Source organism: Heloderma suspectum, chromosome 1, assembly GCF_057233095.1.
Source record: "Heloderma suspectum isolate Gila_16-S chromosome 1, 16-S_ref, whole genome shotgun sequence".
Classification (NCBI taxonomy): Eukaryota; Metazoa; Chordata; class Lepidosauria; order Squamata; family Helodermatidae; genus Heloderma; species Heloderma suspectum.
This window is the reverse complement of record NC_139458.1, coordinates 379296739-379319159: the sequence shown is the minus strand read 5'-3', so window position 1 is coordinate 379319159 and position 22421 is coordinate 379296739. Positions and strand designations below refer to the sequence as shown.

Sequence of the window (22421 nt, the reverse complement as noted above, 5' to 3'; positions counted from 1 at the left end):
TGTCTGAGCATGAAGCAGCCCCATAGAAACTTTCCTGCTCTCTACCTATCCTATTCTGTATCTACCTGCATATTTGCTACACTGCAGGAACAGCTTGATGACATATTGGTTTCATTTAGGGTCTAATCTCCTGACAATGCAGGGCAGCCAACGATCAGGCATTCCAACTCAGTTCATGAGCAAGAAGCATGTCAGCACATAGCTACTCTAACAGCCTAGAACATCATTACTCAGTCCCCTACACTACACAATTCCCCACCCTCATTCCCTAAACTAATAGCCTTTTGGTGCAGAGAAACACTTCTGCTATTTCACCCTCTCCATTACCAACATTCACAACCAGGGCAGTAGGCCCTAATTTAGCTCAGCAGAGGCCCTCTACAAACTGCTAATCCCAGTGTGCAGCTGTTTTTCAAATGCACTGGCATGAGCAAACCGTAAACGATTTATGGCGCGTGGCAGGAAGACTGCTGGCTCCTTGCATGGGCGGAGTTTTGATATAAGCTCATGTTTGAACTAATATTTATATTGCAGGCTGTCAATCTAGTAGTAAATACTACCTGGCAATATGTTCTCCACACCCAGCTGTGGCCCTAACTACACTAAATCCTATTAGAACTTTTTCAGAAACAACTAAAAATTGGGGGAAAAGATTACAGCTACAAACAAACTCTGCACAAGTTTTTAAATCTTACCGAAGACTCAGCTTATTTTCAGCACCAACAGTACAGCTTCAGGAGTGCCTACCTGAGCCGAGATCTTGCTTAATCCTAGCTAGCATTATGATGCACATGGCTGAACACCTATCCCAAACTTAATGGCAGATGATTCTCTGAAAAGAAATACCACTATCAGATGACCTAGAAGGAATGCAGAAGCAAACATTCCCATAATACCTTCCTACAAATGTGTGCTTCTTTTGCTCCTTTCCCCCATAGCATACAAATAAAAAATGGCAACATACAGAAAACAATGGAAGAGTATTTTAGCCTCCCAGGACACTCTGCTGCTCACCTATAGTCATCATTTTTTAGTAAAAGAAAGGGAAATTCCAACACACCGTTGCTGAACTAGAATTTATCAATACATTTGATACTATTTATTTAGGCTTCCATAGAGACAATGGTTTCCTCTCCACTGCAGGTGTTAAGTTAGCACAGCAAAGCTAGAAACATTCTGTTATCACCTATTACTGCCATTGTGAACAGTTACTATGCTTATCTTGTATACATTTAGGCTTACAAATAATTTTTTCACATCCATACACATGCATAGGATATCACTTCCATGCATCTGAAGTAGGCTCCAGTCCAGGTATAGGAACCTTTTAGGGTCATGGGCACATTTGGCAATTTGAGAAACTATCCTGGAAACCACCACCACAAAATAGCTGCCACAGAAAGTGTGGCAAAGGACAAGTACCTGCCCAAATGACTGAATACAAGGCAGGGCCCCAACACAATTCCTTTGAATCCAGAGTTTTCAGCACCAACAGTGATCCCAGCTGCCAGTTAGAAAATGTGTTAATTGGAAAAAGAAAGTGGGAGGGGATGGGCACTGTGGTGGGTGCAAGAACGGAATCTGGGGGTGCACTGGTGCCCACAGGCACTATGTTGCCTGCCACTGCTCTAGTCCATGAAATCCTATGCCACAATAAAGTCTTCAAGATGCCACAAAATTGTTTGCTAATTTTTTCAAAGCATACAAACTTTTCAGAACAAAATTCCTTAAGGATACAGACAGACTGTCTCAACAGCAGAGGCGACGTATAGCAAACTACATTAGATTTAAGGCTTTCAGTCAGAGCAGTAATGGTTTGTTGTTGTTGTTCAGTCGTTCAGTCGTGTCCGACTCTTCGTGACCCCATGGACACGAGGCCTTCCTGTCCTCCGCTCTCTCCCGGAGTGTGCTCAAGTTCATATTCATTGCATCGGTGATGCTATCTAGCCATCTCATCCTCTGCCATCCCCTTCTCCTTTTGCCTTCAGTCTTTCCCAGCATCAGGGTCTTTTCCAGGGAGTTTTCTCTTCGCATTAGGTGGCCAAAATATTTGAGCTTCAGCTTCAGGATCTGTCCTTCCAATGAGCACTCAGGGTTGATTTCCTTTAGGATGGACTGATTTGACCTCCTTGCAGTCCAGGGGATTCGTAAGAGTCTTCTCCAGCACCACAGTTGGAAAGCATCAATTCTTCGGCGCTCAGCCTTCCTTATAATCCAGCTGTCACAACCATACATTACTACTGGGAAAACCATAGCTTTGATTAGACGGACCTTTGCTGGCAAGGTGATGTCTCTGCTACTTACTATGCTGTCTAGGTTTGCCATAGCTTTCCTCCCAAGGAGCAAGTGTCTTTTAATTTCATGGCTACAGTCACTGTCCGCGGTGATCTTGGAGCCCAAGAAAATAAAATCTGTCACTGCTTCCATTTCTTCCCCTTCTATATGCCAGGAAGTGATGGGGCCAGATGCCGTGATCTTCGTTTTTTTAATGTGGAGTTTCAAACCAGCTTTTGTACTCTCTACTTTCACCCTCAACAAGAGGCTCTTTAGAGCCTCTTTGCTTTCTTCCATGAGGGTGGAATCGTCTACGTATCTGAGGTTGTTGATGATAATTCTCCTGGCAATCTTAATTCCGACCTGTGATTCATCCAACCTGGCGTTTCTCATGATGTACTCTGCATATAAGTTAAATAAGCAAGGTGACAATACGCAGCCCTGTCGTACTCCTTTCCCAATTTTGAACCAATCGGTTGTTCCATATCCAGTTCTTACTGTTGCTTCTTGACCCTCATACAGGTTTCTCAGGTTTCTCAGGAGACAAGTAAGGTGGTCTGGTACTCCCATCTCTTTAAGAATTTGCCACAGTTTGTTGTGATCCACACAATCAAAGGCTTTAGCGTAGTCAATGAAGCAGAAATAGACGTTTTTCTGGAATTCACTTGCTTTCTCCATGATCCAGTGAATGTTGGTGATTTGATCTCTAGTTCCTCTGCCTCTTCGAAACCCAGCCTGTACTTCCGGTAGTTCTCGGTTCGCATACTGCTGAAGCCTAGCTTGTAGGATTTTGAGCATCACCTTGCTGGCATGTGAAATGAGCGCAATTGTGCGGTAGTTTGAACACTCTTTGGCGTTGCCCTTCTTTGGAATTGGAATGTAAACTGACCTTTTCCAGTCTTGTGGCCACTGTTGAGTGCTCCAAATTTGCTGGCATATTGAGTGCAGCACTTTAACAGCATCATCTTTTAGGATTTTAAATAGCTCAGCTGGAATACTGTCATCTCCGCTAGCTTTGTTGTTACTAATGCTTCCTAAGGCCCACTTGACTTCACTGTCTAGGATGTCCAGCTCAAGTGCAGTGACCGCACTATCATGGCTATCAGGGACATTCAGATTTTTCCTGTATAGTTCTTCTGTGTATTCTTGCCACCTCTTCTTAATCTCATCTGCTTCTGTTAGGTCCCTGCCTTCTTTGTCCTTTATCATGCCCGTCTTTGCACAAAACGTTCCCTTGAGATCTCCAATTTTCTTGAAAAGATCTCTAGTCTTTCCCATTCTATTGTTTCCCTTGATTTCTTTGCACTGTTCATTTAAGAAGGCCTTCTTGTCTCTCCTTGCTATTCTCTGGAACTCTGCATTCAGTTGGATATATCTTCCCATTTCTCCCTTGCTTTTCGCTTCCCTTCTTTCCTCAGCTACTTGTAAAGCCTCATCAGACAGCCACTTGGCTTTCTTGCATTTCTTTTTCTTTGGGATGGATTTCGTTGCTGCCTCCTGAACAGTGTTACGGACCTCCGTCCATAGTTCCTCAGGCACTCTGTCTATTAGATCTAATCCCTGAAATCTATTCCACACCTCCACTGTATATTCATCAGGGATATGATTTAGGTCATACCTGAATGGTTTAGTGGTTTTCGCTACGTTCTTCAATTTCAGCCGAAATTTTGCAACAAGAAGCTCATGATCTGAGCCACAGTCAGCTCCAGGTCTTGTTTTGACTGACTGTATAGAGCTTCTCCATCTTTGGCTGCAAAGGACATAATCAATCTGATTTCGATATTGACCATCTGGTGATGCCCATGTGTACAGTCGTCTCTTGTGCTGTTGGAAAAGAGTGTTTGCTATGATCAGCGTGTTCTCTTGGCAAAACTCTATTAGCTTTTGTCCTGCTTCATTTTGTACACCAAGGCCATGCTTGCCTGTTATCCCGGTGATTTCTTGACTTCCTACTTTGGCATTCCAATCACCTATGATGAAGAGGACATCCTTTTTTGGTGTTAGTTCTAGAAGGTGTTGTAGGTCTTCATAGAACTGATCAACCTCAGCTTCTTCGGCCTCAGTGGTTGGGGCACAGACTTGAATTACTGTGATGCTGAATGGTTTGCCTTGGATTTGTACTGAGATCATTCTATTGTTTTTGAGATTGTACCCCAGTACTGCTTTTCCCACCCTTTTGTTGACTATGAGTGCTACTCCATTTCTTCTAAGGGATTCTTGCCCACAGTAGTAGATATGATGGTCACCTGAATTAAATTCGCCCATGCCTGTCCATTTTAGTTCGCTGATTCCCAAGATGTCAATGTTCAATCTTGCCATCTCATGTTTGACTACCTCCAGCTTACCTTGATTCACTGATCTTACAGGTTCCGAAACAATATTGTTTTTTACAGCATCAGATTTTCTTTTCTCCACCAGACACATCCACGGCTGAGTGTCCTTTCGGCTTTGGCCCAGCTGCTTCACTCTTTCTGGCACTACTTGGAAATATCCTCTGCTCTTCCCCAGTAGTATGCTGGTCACCTTCCGACCTGAGGGGCTCATCTTCCGGCGTCATCTCTTTTAGCCTTGTGATACATTCCATGGGGTTTTCTTGGCAAGAATACTGGAGTGGGTTGCCATTTCCTTCTCCAGTGGACCACATTTTGTCAGAACTCTCCGCCATGACCTGTCCGTCTTGGGTGGCCCTGCACGGCATAGCTTATGTCTTCACTGAGTTATGCAAGCCCCTTCACCACAACAAGGCAGTGATCCATGAAGGGGCAGTAATAGTTACCTGAACATATACACAACACTATCCACAATTAATTGTGTTTGTGGTGGTTACTCTCAGTACCCAATGCAGGACAAAAAATGCATGATTTAGAATCAGGAGCAGTGCATCTGATTTGAACTTGTACTGGGGAGGAATCTGTCAAGTCTGAGAGAGAAAAGGGAGCTTCCTTGCAGCTTCCCACAAGATCAGAGAAACAGTAAGAAAAGGGTTTACTACCCTTCCACTTCATACACTTCAACAATCCATGGAGAACTATGAAACAGCCCCCAATTACCACTGAGAGCATATTATGTACCTCAACTAGAGAGCGGGAGGCAGACTAGGAAGTTTTGCTGCTCTGGGTCTCATCATATCTTTTAAAGTGCACAATGATGCCACATGGACCTGAATGTTCTTTTTTCATTTGATTGTTTCTGGACCATGCATGGGTGAGCAAAATTTGTTTTTGGAGAGGACCTCACAGCTTTTTACCTGACAAGCCATATTTAGACATTATTGTCCTCTTTAGATTTTAACCAGGAGGAAGCTTCAAGTTTGCATACTCCCTCCTCTGCCTCCCCTTGCCATAGAAAGAAATGAATGATGAGTGAACCAGAAGATCCCATACTTGTTTGAATGTTCAATCTTCCTTAACACTATGAGACTGGTCTCAGTCACTTCTCTCCACAGTGAGCAGAGTGGAGGAGGAAGTATGCAAGTTCAAGGCTTCTCCAATCTTTTTCTCAGGCTAAAAAGGATGTAGATATCTCAGGATTTGAATTAACATACACATACTACTGAAAATGTTCAATATCAATACAAGAAAAATGTATAGAAATTATACAGTTACCATTGTGCACTAACTAGAGGGGGGTGTATGTATCTGAAACATGATAGAATACTGAAATTGTGTAACAGTACAAACTGTATTCACATTTGATAGTTGATGCAAAAAAGAGATTGTGCTTTTGAATCAAGGACAGGTACTTGAGTTTTCTCAATACATTATTTTCTTTTAAACTTTCCACAATCACTATATACCCACACATCTTTTGACCTTTTCTTTTAAAAAAAAAAAAGCTTGTTAATTTGAATAATCATGAATTGACTGGTAGCATGCTTAGCATAGTGAGCACTATAGCTGCAAAAAGCTAAGGGACTCAGTAGCTTTAAAAGACGTTTTCTCCCTTCACTGGCACTGTGGAGCAACTTATATGCATTGTCTATGAATTTAGCTATATGTGTTTTTGTATTTTTAATTCTTAGTATACAAAATTTTCTTTTAAAAAAAATACATCTCTTAGGATCAAGCAGGATCCCACTTTCAAATAAACACACAACTGAAGTATTTTATGAACAAGGCATTGGAACAAAATTAGGCCATAGAATAATGTTATTGAAACAGTACTAGTAATACAGAATACACATGGAATCTAATTGCATATTCGTTTACATATGAATTTTATATCTGCGAAAATTCTAATGTGTGTGTTTTTCTTGTATCAACCAAAAAGTTGCTCAGCTGTTGAGAAGGATGTTTGATAATCTCCAATTTCTTTTTTGTTTGTATATAATTATTTGTTAAATAAAATAACTAAATGCATTCAATCAATTCTCCTTGCAATGAGGGGACAGAGGAATGTGTGAGTCCAAGGCCCACTCTCAGTCTCTCCCCAGGTACAATCATGGAGGGGGAATAGTAATAGCTGAAACTCAGCATTAAAGATACAAAGGCTTTTATATGAAGCATTAACATTAATCAAACTTAATCCAATGGAAAACGGAGGACATGCAAAGTCTGAGTAAATTTCAAGTTCAGCTAAGCTAACAATGGTGAGGGAAATAAAGTCAATTTATGAATCTATATATTACTTTTCAAAACAAATGAAGACTCTCACAACATCCCATTTGTGAACTAGACTTCTGTTTTAAATTGTTGCATTATTCCATGAATAGAAAACTTTTAAGACTGTTACCTCCAGCAGTTACGCTTATGTTACAAGAAAATGCGTAACATTTCATAGCATTTTGCATACAATTGCTTTTCTTTGTCTGCACGGCTTTTCAAAACTAGAAAAAGGAACAAGAAAAGAGACAGAAAAAAACCAGAGTGACATGCATATGATTTAACTAATGCTCAAAAGAAGCACTCTGTCAAATTACCAAGTGCTGCAGAGTACCTCCTGCCTTTATCTTGAAAGAGATTTGATTTCAAGTTGATAGCATTTCTTATAAGGAATAGAGGACCTGGAGAAATTGGGATCAGGGAAATTGACTAATAAATAGAACAAAATAGAATCTGAGACCTCTGATAAACAGGGGAAAGGGTTCTTAAGTTTTATTCTTCTACAGGTCTGTGCTCACTTGAACATGTAAAACAAACCCAGTTAAAATAACAGTTTGATAACAGGCAGTGATCCAATACTTTTGACTAATAAAAGAACATAAAAACATTAGAACTGAAACATCAAAGCATGCAAGCCAGATCTGTCAGTTGCAATTCCTATAGCAGGTGTCAGTGAATCCTACTTTATAGCTAGGATATGATAAAGCAGCCTCAGGCATCAGAAGCTGCCCTTGCTAGAGGGACAACTCTGACTCTGTTGATCCTAGGGTGTTTAGACTATCATTAACACTGCATTAAGCTACCATCCCAGTTAGTCAAATCAAAGCTCCAACCTGGTGCTGAAGTAAAACAATCACACGTCATACCCCAAGGCAACGGCTGCTTCTTTCCTCACCCTCTTCCCTTGATACCACATAGTTAAGCAATTTCAAACTACTTAAACGGAGTTGTCTACTTTTAAATCCGGGGACAGATTTACCTACTATAGACAAAAGGCTTACCTCTGCTCATGTGTGCACATAATTCATTAAAATGTTCATGAGAACTATGTGTGGAAATTTCAAACATTGTAAAGTCCTTTTCCAGAACCCCTGCTCTTTATGGCAACTGTGATTCTGACTGAACTAGAACCAAAAAGTCTTTGACCCTGAAAAGATTTACTGATCTTTGCCCATCATTCCCCAGGGGTAAATTTAAAGGAACATAGGGAAAGGTGCCCTCCAGTGAATTGTATTTACACATACCCCAAGCCATGACAAAGAAAATTACTTGTGGCAAACACATTTATACAAAATTAGACTCTATCCAATACTTAACATCCACAGTACTATAGAGAACAAAGCTACTTGGTTACTCATTGTGGGCCAAATACTAGGGATTTAAGTTTCCCTGCAGAAAGGAGTGTAGTTATTACTCTACCTCCATGCAAAATGTAAACAAATACCATGTTTTAAGAAGGAAAGAACATTAAAAGACACTTTGTACAGGAAGCAAGGCAGGCACACACTTCTTCCTTAGGAGAACCTGAAGAGAAGTACATACACTGGCAAACTGGCTGGAGATACATGATTTAGCATATTAATATTAAACACAGTGTGTTGTGTAAAAATTGGGAGGGTACCAAAACAGGACTAAGGACAGGGCAGAAGATAGCCCCCATGTACTGGAATATACAGAGAAATTGTGACTAGTTTTTAACTCACACATATATGTGACTGTAACACTTCCTGCAGATCAAAGGCCACTCATGCAAACGTCCCTCATGCTGCAGTGGAAGCCTGGCCATAGAAAGCAGGACAGGCACAAGTTCTCAGTTGCCAGGTGGCTTTTACTGAAGGAAAACAGAGGGATGAAAAACAGGCCTGGTAGATGGGCTCCCAGACCATTTACTGGGAGACCGCCACCTCACTCTGCCTATTTGTACGGCTGGCCCTGCCCAAAATGATTACTTGAACTCAGAAGGGATTGTCACTTCTCACATTAAAAGACAATAAGAGGGTGCAACTGGCCCCAGAGAATGCATATACTTGTTGCCAAATCCCTACCCTGTCTCATGATGGCTTTGTTAGGTGGTACAGAGAGGCAACAAGCTCAATCCACCCACCCACCTGCTTTCAGTTCTGATGCCATCATAGGCTTTCAGCATCTTGAGCTCAGTAAAATAATCTTGCCTAGAAATGTAACCTGAGCAGAAGACAAAGGCAACCCCTGTAATGACCGGAGGGCCAAAGGGAAAGAATAGACACACACCCTTCAACTCCCAAAACTACTGTAGAGGCTGGACAGCTGGTGCGGCAGCCTCTCTGCTCAAACTGGGCATTTCCTGACACGAACAAAAGAGCAGCTGAGACTGCGACTTTCCCTAAGCCAGCTCCCTGGAGTGAGGGAAGCATGAAGAGGCTCGAGAGGGAAGATAAAAACCCTCTTCTTTGCTTTGACCTTCTTTTCCCTCACTGCAATATTTTTGTCAGTGAACCCCACTTGTCCCCCATAACACTTAATCTGCTACTGCTTGTACAACTTACCAGTCTCTTATTAGCTTCTTTTGCCCAAATCACTCAGCAAATCTTTTCAACAGTGCAAGCACAATAACAGGCACCACTGAATGATTAGCAGGTCTTCAGTGCATAATAAGGCAAAAGATTTCAGCATAAATGGAAGATCGCATGAGATCAAGCTAGAACATTCTCAGTCTTCTCCCTACAAGACAGCATAGCTGCCAAGATCATTCTGACTAAAGTTCACTGCAAGCCTGCAACGTGGAGTGACCAAATTCCACATGCTTCTGTTCTCCTTGCAGAAAGTGAAAGAGTGTGTGTCATGTCCTGAAGAGCAGAAAAATAGCAAAGACAGGAGACATTAGTGGACTGCCAAAGCAACATTAAGAGCTAGGCTACAGGTATAAACAACAAATGTGACTGCAGAATATGCAGATTTGTAACGCATTAATTTGCCATTCTACTTATCTCACTTACTTGCAGTTATCTCACTTACTTGCAGAATTTATATTTGAACAAACAGGCCATTAGGCAGAAGTCCAATAAAATTGACAAGGTATATGAGCAGCCCTATGATTCCATGAGATCTAGGATATCAAGAAAAGTCTAGGCATAGGGATAAGGCACTTCCCCTCCAGGCCACATGAGCAGACTCCAAATTTAAAAGCAGTGATGAAGAGATCTTTAAGGAAAGACTTACAGATAATTTCCTGTATTTAATTAGAAGCTCCAAATCATGTCCTGTAGCTGCAACCTTCCAAACGGGAGACCTCACCAAAGCCGACTTCCATATTCCCATCAGATTGGGTATTGCAATTTTCTACACTTCAGCTATGGGACCAGCAGTTTCAGTTCAATGCCCTTCTCTTCTGGTTGACCTACCCCTCCCCACAGCACCCCAAAGGTGTCTTGCACTTCACATCTGAAGTGCTTCCTGAGTCTCCCCTGCTAACCAGCAGTGGAACAAGTTATTTTGAAAGGATGCAAAAGAATGTCTGAGTCTAAAAGAGAGCAAGTGGGAAAAAGAGGAGGTGACAAAATCAGACATTTCTGAAGAGCACGTAAGGATGCAGAGAAGTGACAGAGCATATGTACCGTGGGAGAAATGCACAGAACACAGAGTTGGCAGGGTGGTGGAGGGAGCATTTTTATGTCATTCTTTACGAAGAGATCAGGAAGGTAATCAGAAACTTAGGTTTGCTCCTATTAGGGAAGATACAAAGTTTCTGTATAGATGACTTGTTTGTAATATGACCACTTCACAGGTAACACTTAAGAGAGATTTTTAAATATGATCAGCGGTATATAAATTATTAAATAAGCAAGCAAGCACTGGCTGATCTTCACAAGTTTCCTGTGAAACAGAAGTATTAATCCTATGGGAGGGTGAAGTACAAAGCACAATAACATCTACAACCTCCCACAGGAAATCTGGGACAGACTCAAGAACAAGAGTTAGGCCTTGAGGCCCAGAGAAGTTGTGGAATTTCCTTCCCTAGACATTTTTATTGGGAGACCAGATGAACATCTATCAGAAATTATTTGTCTAGGAAACTCTGCCATTGCAGCAGCTTGCTCTAAATGGCCCTGTAGACCAAGTCCTTCAAACTCGATGGTTGTGCTTAGAAGAAAAGCTCAAGTTATGAGAGACACAAATCAAATTACTAGAGAGCCACAAATTGTTGTTGTTCAGTCATGTCCGACTCTTTGTGCCCCCATGGACCATAGCACGCCAGGCCTTCCTGTCCTGCGCTCTCTCCCAGAGCGTGCTCAAGTCCATATTCATTGCATCAAGACAGCCACAAATATGCAGCATGTAACAGACTCTGGGGGAGACGTTTCAACCTTTTAGAATGGGGAGAAAACTACACAAAAGCTGGGAAACCACCAAATGATCAGTGATTGGGGGAAAGAGGGTGAGTCCATCTAGTGAACACTGGAGGGCCATATTTGGCCCCTGGGCTTGAGGTTCCCCACCTTTGTAATAGAGTAACGTACCAATTACTTCGATTCTACAGCAGGATACAATTACTTCGATTCTACAGCTCCCTAGTGAGGTTCACCTGACACCTACATTGTATTCCTTTTGGCGCCAGATGAAGACCTTTTTATTTTCCCAGGCATTTTAGAATTTTAGCTTTCTAGACTTTTAGCTTTGCTGTTTTAAATCTTTATTTTCAATTTCTGCACTGCTGCTAGGTTTTATTGTGGTTGTATTTTTATATTGTGGTTTTAATGTTCTATATATTTTAAATTGTTTTGTGTGCCGTTTGGTTTTAATTTTTGTGAATGGCCCAAAGAGCTTCAGCTATTGGGCGGTACAGAAATGAAATTATATGAATAAATAAATAAATATTACCCTAGTCTGCTTAATGGGTTTTAAGATATAGTTAATCCACACAGTAATTTTCACTCTCACCTGTTCAAGCTCCAGTGGTCCTTCACTGTTTCCATCCTTTATCCTTCAGGCTTAAACCACTGGCAAGAGCCCATTCTTCTCTGGAAGTCAGTTTTTATCTTATTTCCCACCTCTCTTTGTACAGATATCAATCCCTAAGGCACTGCCTCAGGAGTAAAACCGTGTCATTTCTTCCAAAAACCCATCATTCTGTTTTCTCTCCCTCTTTTGCCCCAACTCTGCCCTGAGGCCAGGCCCATTTGGCTCATCAAGTTGCACTTATGGCAAACTTTCAGCCCCAAGAGAACCCATTGCTCAGCATCACTCCTAGACCTCACTGGTACTCACCTACAATTCGTCCAGAATTTTGGGGGAGGATGTAGTTCAGCTCCATCGGCTGGCACCCAATGCTGCCTACACAGTCTGCCTCACTCCTGGGCCAAAAGGCAGGTTCTGACCCAGCCCTAAATGCAAGCAACAGCTAGTCTCACCAAGTGCTCCAAATCTCACCAACAGGGTTCTCTGCTTCAGTTTTGACCCAGTTTTGCTGGCTCCTGCTTCTCTGAGGGCTCCTGCTTCTCTGAAGGCACTGCCGTGGTGCAGCTAGGTAATTTTAGACTCAGTGGTCTATGGAGGCTCTCTTTAGACCTTAATGTGTACAGCCGACTCCAGGTTTTTGTAGGCCCTTGGGCAACAGAGTAACATTGGTATCCCTTTTGCACTGCTCTTTCAGCACTATCTAATCCTCTTATAATCACACCCCTACCTTCTTTGGTTTCTCCCTGTTAAAACTAAAATTATTTTCCAACAAGACTTATTCCCCCTTCCCCCTCCCTCCCCCAAAGAGTATTTCCACCAGTGTATTTTGTCCCATCACTGCAGATGTATGATAGGAAAAGCTGCATATACTGAAATTCCCTAATCTACAAAACTACTGAAGACACAGGACCACTATCCTGCATAGAATTTATAACTTTCCCTACAGATGACTCAACCAGTCCTTAGCCTAAAGTGGTTTGTCTATAGGTAAACACTGGTGTGCAAGGCATACCCAAGATCTAGGGGTCACCAATATTGAGTAAGGAAACCAAATGGGGAGTATAACTCATTTTCCCTGCCCATTAGGGGACAAATAAGATGGGTTTCAAGTGCCCCTTATACCAAAATGACGTATACATAGAACTCCCTCCCTTAACATTTACATTACACCCCCTCTCTTCCTTCAAATCCCACCTCAGACCACCCCCTTTTTCACTTGTTCTCTGGCTTATCTCCCTAATCCTTCTTCCCAGCTCCAAACAACCTTCACATTCATGTAACTAAATTTGCCCACATCCCTCTCTACCTACCTTTGTCTCTCCCTCTGCTTATTTCCATATTGTCTATTTTAGATTACAAGCTCCTTTTGGTCAGGGGCGTGACTATTTTTTGCCTATGTAACTCTGTAGGTCACCATATACAGATTATACTGTATATATTTTAAGTGATTTTTAAAAATCACAGCTCCACAAAAAATTTTTAGCATTTACAGGGGAAAACATTTCCTTAACTTTGCCAGGTTCCATAATCCACTCAAAAATTAATTAAAAAATAGCAAATCCATAAGAAACATGGGACCAATGTCCAGAAACCTACTTGCTTTCTGCAGAAACCTTTTACAGAGCTTTAAGACACCTCAGGGAACAGAAACTAGCACAATGCAGATGACAAATAAATGTGTAATAGTAGTAGGATGTTATGTCTGCAAACTATCAACTGGGGAGTGCATTCCAAGCAATGGGTTACGCCAAAGTGGAGGCTGGGATCCTTTTGGTTATTCTTGGATGTTAAAGGGTTGGGCTCCTTCGGTTCATTCACACACAAGCTCCCATTGCTAATGCCCCACAATCTTACTCCACTTTCATTCATATCCTGCCTTCTTTACCCAATTTCTATTTCCTCCTGTAGACAAATATGCAACATTTTCTCCCCAGTGAGGAGACAAGATGTGTTGGGGGTGGGGTGAGGGAGATCTGCAGCAGAAAATTACAAGCAAAGTGAGGACCACACAAAATGTGAAGATGCTGTTGGCCTCAGAAACTTGAGGGGTTGGCCAATATATCTATATGTTGTTGTTGTTCAGTCGTTAAGTCGTGTCCGACTCTTCGTGACCCCATGTACCCCTTCCATAAGAGAGCCAGTGTGGTATAGAGTGTCAGACTAGACCTTGGGAGACCCAAGTTCAACTCATCTCAGCCATGAAGCTCACTGGGTGATCTTGGGCCAGTCGCTATGTCTCAGCCCAACCTATCTCTCAGGTTTGCTGCAAGAATAAAATGGGGGGGGGGTGAGAGAGGCTGCCTTGAGCTCCCTGAAGATAAGGCAAAATATAAATGTTGTTTTTTTTTTAAATGTAGTCCACAAGACTTCTGTGTTGAGGTATCTGAGAGGTGCTTTCCTGCCATATCAGATTCCAACTATCCTGGGACCTTTCCCCTTCCTTAACCATTTGACCATTTCCCAAACCTACTCATATTTCACCTCCATTTTAGTTTACCTACCTTCCTCGGGGGGGGGGGGGATGGAGGTGTACGTGAGGCCGTAAGCAGACCATCCCCCTCACTGCTGGGCACCTACTTCCGCACAACCATCAGTACTATTCCCAGTCCCAAGTAACTCCCACAGAAACCTCGGCTGCCTCGCAAGCGGGGCGAGGAAAACCGAGAGGCGCCGCGAGAGGAGGGGCCGGGCCGGGCCGGGCCGGGCCGGGGGGAGCGAGGGAAGACGCCGGCGCCAAACGCTGTACGAGATGGTATCACTTCCCCCCACACGGATTTGCCTGCGTCGCCCGACGACGACCCCCACCCAGCCCCACCTCACCCCTTATTGGACTACATTTGCGCACAAGCTTTGCTGGGGATGGTAGTGCCTATACTGTACCGTTCGTCTCGTGAGGAGGATGTTCAGGCGCTCCAGCCGCAGCAAAGCCGGAGCCTGGAGCCGAGGCAGGGCTAGCTCCCGCCCATTTCCCCTCCCACCCAGGGCTCAGCAGCTGCGGGAGAAGGGGTTTATAGTTGAGGATTACCTCCACAGGATCGGGCTCTGAAGCGACGAATCGCCCCCGGGGGGAAGCTGCAAGGAGCTCTTAGTAGCGACGCGGAAGGAGCCCTCGCAGTTCTTCAGACTGGGGAGCGTTTATTATTATTATTATTGTTATGCATTGGGGTGGGTGGGGGAGGCCTTCTGCCCACTCGGCAGAGCTGCACGGGCGAACTTCCACCCCAAGACCCGGCCCTGACGACGCCATTGGGGAAGCGCTCCTTGCCCGCCGCAAACTTTACCTTCCCCCCTGCCCGCCCCCCTCGGCTGGGACTCGCGCGCTCGGCTCAGGCCGCCATTTTGCCGCGGGGCATGCCGGGTAATCCGGCGGAATCCCCACGTACCGGCGTGGTTGCGTCATCACCCAGCAAGGAATGGGGGGCCGCTCTCGCCGTCAGGATGGTTAGCATGGCAGCGGGAAACTGGGAGGGGGAAACCAAGTTCGCTATGGGGGACCGGGTGGGATGGGTCTGGAGTCAAACTACAAAAAAAATTCAACACATATTAAAAAAAAACACCCGAAGTGTTAACATAGGGTTGCATCCAGTGCTAGTTCTACTTAGAGTAGTCCTATTGGAATGAATGGGACTGGTTACATTAACCTTAGATACAACCTAGTGTCAACGTGAACCTACAACTTTTATTATTGACCACAGCTCTGTATCGTTTATGTAACGTTTCTGCAGCGCAATATTTACTCACAAGTCCAAGGGTTTAATAGGAGTTTCTCCATACTGAATGTGCTTAAAGCGACAGCCTCAGGCTGTACTGCTCTGCTCACTTGCTTGCGAATGACACTAAAGTAAAAAAGGACACTTAGGGTGCAGTCCTATGCATGGTTAGACAGAAAAAAGTCCTACACAGCTGAGTTGTATGAGACAACTGCATTTGATCCAGTTCCCCAGGACAAAGTCCTACAATTCCCAGCAATCTCCAACCAACATGGCTAGCTGGGGGATGCTGGGAGTTGTAGGACATTTTTTCTGTCTTATCATGCATAGGATTACGTCCTTAACCTGCTTTTTGTAATATCTTGCCTGATGAAGAAATCTGGTGATCTCAAAAGCTTGCCCAGAATTTTGTGCATATTTGGTTGCTAATAATAAAGGTATTGCCTGATGGTGGATTTTGAAATGTCTTATGGACATGCACAGCTTCCTTTATTTTATTTGTTCTGTAGCTTTCTGTTCTGCAGTAGGCAATTCATTCAGAATCAGTCTCGTGTTATTCATCTGTTTTCTCACTCCATTCTGTGGATATTGTAGTTTTAGAAATGCCTGATGTAAATCCTTCAGGTGTTCACCTTTGCCTGGGAAACTGGTTCAAATGCAGTTGTATCATACAACTCAGATGTGGACAATGGACAGGCCCACGGGAAGAAGAATTTTTAAGAAATTGCAATAGCCATGCTGGCTGTGAATGGTGAGAGTTGTAGTCCAACACATCTGGAGAGCACCAGGCTGGGGAAGGCTGATGTATATCCACATTGTTGGCTACTAGAAACCCCAGACCCCTTTACCCAGTTGGGAGATGGGGGGTGGGGTGAAGGAACGCTAGCACTTTTTGTCCTTCAGCAGCTCCAGCAACAGCTCTTTTGAATCTCCATAATATTTTGGTGGTGCTCTAGGCTCAGCGGTGAACATAAGTTAAAAGCTTTTCTGAAACACCATGTTTTTTGGCTGATGCCCTTGCCTGTCCATTTCTCCCACTCACCAGATCAAGCAAACATTTAGCACTGCTACACATGTACTGAGCTTTGAGACACACGCAGATGTGCATTTGGATAGGCAGACAAAAACAATCTGGTTATCGTAAGAATGGAACTGGACCTCTTCCAGGAACACTCTTCCGATTCTGTTCCATCCCAGTCCTATGCAGAGTTAGGCATGTCCAAGCAAAATAATTTCAAAGGTCTTAGAGGTGTGCCTAGCTCTACATAGGATCAGGCTTTACATATCAGGGGGTGGGGGGAGAACTAGTTACTATGGTAGCAGATATAGTGCTACAAACAAAGGCTTCTTCTAACATGACTATGGGGCTAAGCAGTGAGGGAAAATGTAAGAGAGGAGCATGGAAGAAACCACATTAGAAAAACACAAGTGGGTTTTGTGTTTCTGAAATGAGAGGTAAGATGGTGGCCAGCAGACTGGTGGCATCTAGGTCTGTTGAAAGTTGTTTCTCTGAGCAACTCTGTGAACTGGTCTCAACAGAGCTGTTGTTGTTCAGTCGTTAAGTCGTGTCCAACTCTTCGTGACCCCATGGACCATAACACGCCAGGCCTTCCTGTCTTCCGCTCTCTCCCGGAGTGTGCTCAAGTTCATATTCATTGCATCGGTGATGCTATCTAGCCATCTCATCCTCTGCCGTCCCCTTCTCCTTTTGCCTTCAATCTTTCCCAGCATCAGGGTCTTTTCCAGGGAGTTTTCTCTTTGCATTAGGTGGCCAAAATATTTGACCTTCAGCTTCACTATCTGTCCTTCCAATTAGTAGTCAGGGACTGATCTGACCTCCTTGCAGTCCAAGGGACTCGTAAGAGTCTTCTCCAGCATCACAGTTCGAAAGCATCAATTCTTTGGCTCTCAGCCTTCCTTACAGTCCAGCTCTCGCAGCCATACATTACTACTGGGAAAACCATAGCTTTGACTATACGGACCTTGGTCGGCAAGGTGATGTCTCTGCTTCTTACTATGCTGTCTAGGTTTGCCATAGCTTTCCCCCCAAGGAGCAAGCATCTTTTAATTTCATGGCTACAGTCACCGTCTGCAATGTCTGGCTCAAGGTCAATGACCGCACTATCATGGCTATCAGGGACATTCAGATCTTTCCTGTATAGTTCTTCTGTGTATTCTTGCCACCTCTTCTTAATCTCATCTGCTTCTGTTAGGTCCCTGCCTTCTTTGTCCTTTATCATGCCCATCTTTGCACAAAACGTTCCCTTGAGATCTCCGATTTTCTTGAAAAGATCTCTAGTCTTCCCCATTCTATTGTTTCCCTTGATTTCTTTGCACTGTTCATTTAAGAAGGCCTTCTTGTCTCTCCTTGCTATTCTCTGGAACTCTGCATTCAGTTGGATATATCTTCCCCTTTCTCCCTTGCTTTTCGCTTCCCTTCTTTCCTCAGCTACTTGTAAAGCCTCATCAGACAGCCACTTGGCTTTCTTGCATTTATTTTTCTTTGGGATGGATTGAGTTGCTGCCTCCCGAACAATGCTACGGACCTCCATCCATAGTTCCTCAGGCATTCTGTCTATCAAGTCTAATCCCTTAAATCTATTCCTCACCTCCACTGTATATTCATAAGGGATATGATTTAGGTCATACCCGAATGGTTTAGTGGTTTTCACTACGTTCTTCAATTTCAGCCAAAATTTTGCAACAAGAAGCTCATGATCTGAGCCACAGTCAGCTCCAGGTCTTGTTTTGACTGACTGTATAGAGCTTCTCCATCTTTGGCTGCAAAGGACATAATCAATCTGATTTCGATATTGACCATCTGGTGATGTCCATGTGTAGAGTCGTCTCTTGTGCTGTTGGAAAAGAGTGTTTGCTATGATCAGCGTTTTCTCTTGGCAAAACTCTATTAGCTTTTGTCCTGCTTCATTTTGTACACCAAGGCCATGCTTGCCTGTTATCCTGGTGATTTCTTGACTTCCTACTTTAGCATTCCAATCCCCTATGATGAAAAGGACATATTTTTGTGGTGTTAGTTCTAGAAGGTGTTGTAGGTCTTCACAGAACCGATCAACCTCAGCTTCTTCGGCCTCAGTGGTTGGGGCATAGACTTGAATTACTGTGATGTTGAATGGTTTGCCTTGGATTCGTACTGAGATCATTCTATCCTTTTTGAGATTGTACCCCAGTACTGCTTTTCCCACCCTTTTGTTGACTATGAGTGCTACTCCATTTCTTCTAAGGGATTCTTGCCCACAGTAGTAGATATAATGGTCACCTGAATTAAATTCGCCCATGCTTGTCCATTTTAGTTTGCTGATGCCCAAAATGTCGATGTTCAATCTTGCCATCTCATGTTTGACCACCTCCAGCTTACCTTGATTCATTGATCTTACATTTCAGGTTCCTAAACAATATTGTTCTTTACAGCATCAGATTTTCTTTTCACCACCAGACACATCCACAGCTGAGTGTCCTTTCAGCTTTGGTCCAGCCGCTTCACTCTTTCTGGCGCTACTTGGAAATACCCTCTGCTCATGGCTATTTGAATCCTAGACCAGACTGCAGACCATACCTCCACTGTTATTTATTATTAATTACATTTGTGTTTCACCCTTTCTTCTCTGGGCAGCATACCAAGGGTTATACCATTCCCTTCCCCCTTTACAAGTCTGTGTGAGGCAGATTAGCCTGAAATATAACTGGTTTCAAGCCAACCAACGAGCTTCAGCATCAAGCCAGATCTGTACCCCACTCTCTCCGTTCCAAGGTCAGATCTACACCTCGTGTCATATCAATGCAATCCCATCATGGTGATGCTATATCCCTCTTGTGCATGTATACCTCATAGCACACACAATGACATCTGTTGTAGTATTTTGGATACTCCAAAATAAAAAGTGAAAAATAATGCTAGAAAAGTGGTATATAGAACATTTAATGTGCCCCAACAATGATCAGTGCACTTCAATACCAATAAAAAGCACTTGTGTAGATCTAGCCGTGGTCCAATAGCAACCACTATACCACATTGACTCTCTGCAGACCACCAATGTATAGATTTCTTTAGTACATTAAGGCTGCAGTCCTATACACACCTGGGAGTCAGCTCCATTGAAAACAAAACTTACTTTTGAGTAGACATGTAGAAGATTGCACTGTAATAGGACAGACAACATCTTGTACATGCAAATGATTATCAGTGTGATGCTTTTTCAATAACACTCCAAACTAACTTCATAGAACTGGAAGAAGCATGGAAGCTGTTTAGATAGTATGTAAACTTCCTTTCCCTCATAACAGAGGCTCCCCAAGATTCACAGCCCCAAAGCAAGCACTGTTACAGTTAAACCTATACAGAATGCACATGCAGTGGAAAGAGGCAGCACTCAGCAGGGTCCCACTTGGATGACCTTGGGAATATACTGTGCAACTGAAGAGACACTAGTACATCTATGCCGCTACTGGGGAGTCAGTGCCGTATTGGGTCGTACATCAGGCAGGGATATTTCAAGAAAGGCCCTCAATACTTAGCCCTCCATAAATTCTCCAAATCCTCTCTCGGCACTGGAGTCAAATAACAGGCAGGAAGACAATGGCTCCAAGAATCCAGGCTGCCCATCTGCTCTGCACTTCCAGATCCTTGCCTCCCTAGCGCCAGCTGATGAAATTTTCATAGCCGCAATGAGGTTTCCCATTTCCGATAGGCGATGCTGCCTTGAAGCCTTCACAGTTGTGCCCTGTTCAGGTTTCTGTGGGTGTCTGTTGTAGGTGACAATGATAAGAACCATTTGCTCTCTTACAGTCTTCTTAAAGCCCAGGGTTTCAAAGCAAGTAGCAGTGGTCCGTCTGGCTGTGTTTCCTGGGATCAGTTTCAGTTGTTGCAGCCTGATGATGTGGACAAGACGCTTGAATCAGTCTGTCCCACCACATGTAAGCTTGCCCTTGCCCATCTTGGCTAATACGATCTAGCGGGGTGGACTGATTGGCTAGGTCCAGGGGTGGTAAATGCTTCACTCTGTCAAGGAGTGGTGCCTGTCACCTTGAGAGAGGCTGTAGTGCACCCTCTCCTGAAGAGGACCTCCCTGGACCCAGAGGTATGTGAGAACTATCACCCCATTGGTAATATCTCCCTTTTGGGGCAAGGTGCTTGAGCCTGTGCTGGCTGGGCAGCTTAGACATACTTGGAGGAAACTGATAATCTGGACCCATTTCAGTCTGGTTCCAGGCCAGGGTACAGCACTGAAACAGCCTTGGTTGCTCTGACTGATGACCTACTCTGGGTGAAAGACAGGGGGAGTGCTACCCTGTTGATCTTCCTGGATCTCCCAGCTGCTTTTGACACCATTGATCATGGTGTCTTACTGGATCGGCTCTGCAGGATGGGAGTTGGGGGCACTGTGTTACGGTGGTTCTGCTCCTACCTGCAGGGCCAATTCCAGAGAGTGGTATTGGGGGATTCCTGCTCTACCTCATGGCTATTAAGCTGTGGGGTGCCACAGGGTTCTATTCTATCCCCCAGGCTGTTCAACATCTGAATGAAGCCATTGGGTGAGGTCATTAGGAGTTTTGGGGTGGGGTGTCACCAGTACACTGATGATACTCGGCTCTATTTCTCCTTGTCGTCGGAGTCGGCTGAGGCAGTGAAGGTGCTGGACCAGTGCTTGAGGGCTATAATGGGCTGGAAGAGGGGCAATAAACTGAAGCTAAATCCTGACAAGATGGAAACTCTGTGGATTGGTGGTTCCTGAGTCCAGGAATTGGGTAAGCGACCTGTCCTGGATGGGGTTGCACTCCCCCTGAAGGAGCAGGTGCGTAGCTTGGGAGTTCTCCTGGATCCATCCCTGTCACTGGAGTCCCTGGCCCAGAGTACTTGGGGCCAGCTTCAGCTGATCTGCCAGCTACGGCTTTTCCTGGACAGGGATAACCTAGCCACAGTAGTACATGCACTGGTAACTTCCCAGTTAGACTACTGCAATGCACTTTACGTGGGGTTGCCCTTGAAGATGACTCAGAAGTTGCAGCTATTGCAAAATGCAGCAGCTAGACTGCTGACCAGAGCACCTCATAAAAACCATATAACACTGATTTTAAAGGAATTGCACTCATTGCCAATACACTTCCAGTCGGAATTCAAGGTTTTGGTGATGATATTTAAAGCCCTAAGTGGCTTGGGATCTCGACATTTGAGGGAGCACCTTTCCCTATATATGCCTGCCCAAGGACTGAGATCTGTTGGAGAGGCCCTTCTCTGCATCCCACCAGTGCAAGACCACCACTATGGTATGGGAGAGGGCTTTCTCTGCTGTGGCACCCTGGTTGTGGAATGCCCTCGCCTTGGAGGCCCGATTGGCAGACATTGGTTTTATTTCAGCACCAAGTAAAAACATGGCTTTTTAACCAAAGCCTTTGAGGGCTAAATGCATTCCTTAAAGTAGCACACTGCTTTAACTGTTCTTTTGTTGAAGATTTTAATTGGTATTAGCTTGTTTAATGGTTTAATATGTTTTTAGGTGTTTAAATTATTTATTGTTTTATACTGTTTAAATTTATTTTATCTGTACGCCACCCTGAGATCGTAATGATATAGGATGGGATACAAATGTTTTAAATAAATAAATAATATAATATAAAAAATTGTAAGAGATAAAAGAAGAGTCTGTTTTACAGACTTTGTGAGTTCTGCTCCAGGTAGGTATGATTCATACCTCTTTAAACTCCATTCTAACTAAAATGTACAAGGTCAAACAGAAAATCCTGTTCCTCTAAAATCTTTGGTATTGCGCATCGTGGGCCTGTGTTGGTGACATGCTGCAGTTTGGTTAGTTATCATAAGCCAGTCTTTCCCAACCTGGTGCCCAGATGTGTTGAACTGGAAATCCCATCATTCCCAGCCATTGTC

At 43.8% G+C, this 22421-nt stretch overlaps 1 protein-coding gene across 4 annotated transcripts in view; it reads right to left on the bottom strand.

Annotated features, from left to right (window-relative positions):
- Positions 1-15156, bottom strand: part of TJAP1 (tight junction associated protein 1) — a 61502-nt gene extending 46346 nt beyond the window's left edge. For 3 of the 4 annotated variants that reach the window (XM_084828425.1, XM_084828423.1, XM_084828424.1), the window contains exon 1: positions 14836-15156. The gene's annotated coding sequence lies outside the window, so the exon portion shown is untranslated. Of the gene's footprint in view, positions 1-14690; positions 14754-14835 lie in introns of those variants that run through there. The other variant, XM_084828427.1, reaches the window with a different exon arrangement.
- Positions 15157-22421: the final 7265 nt, after the last annotated feature.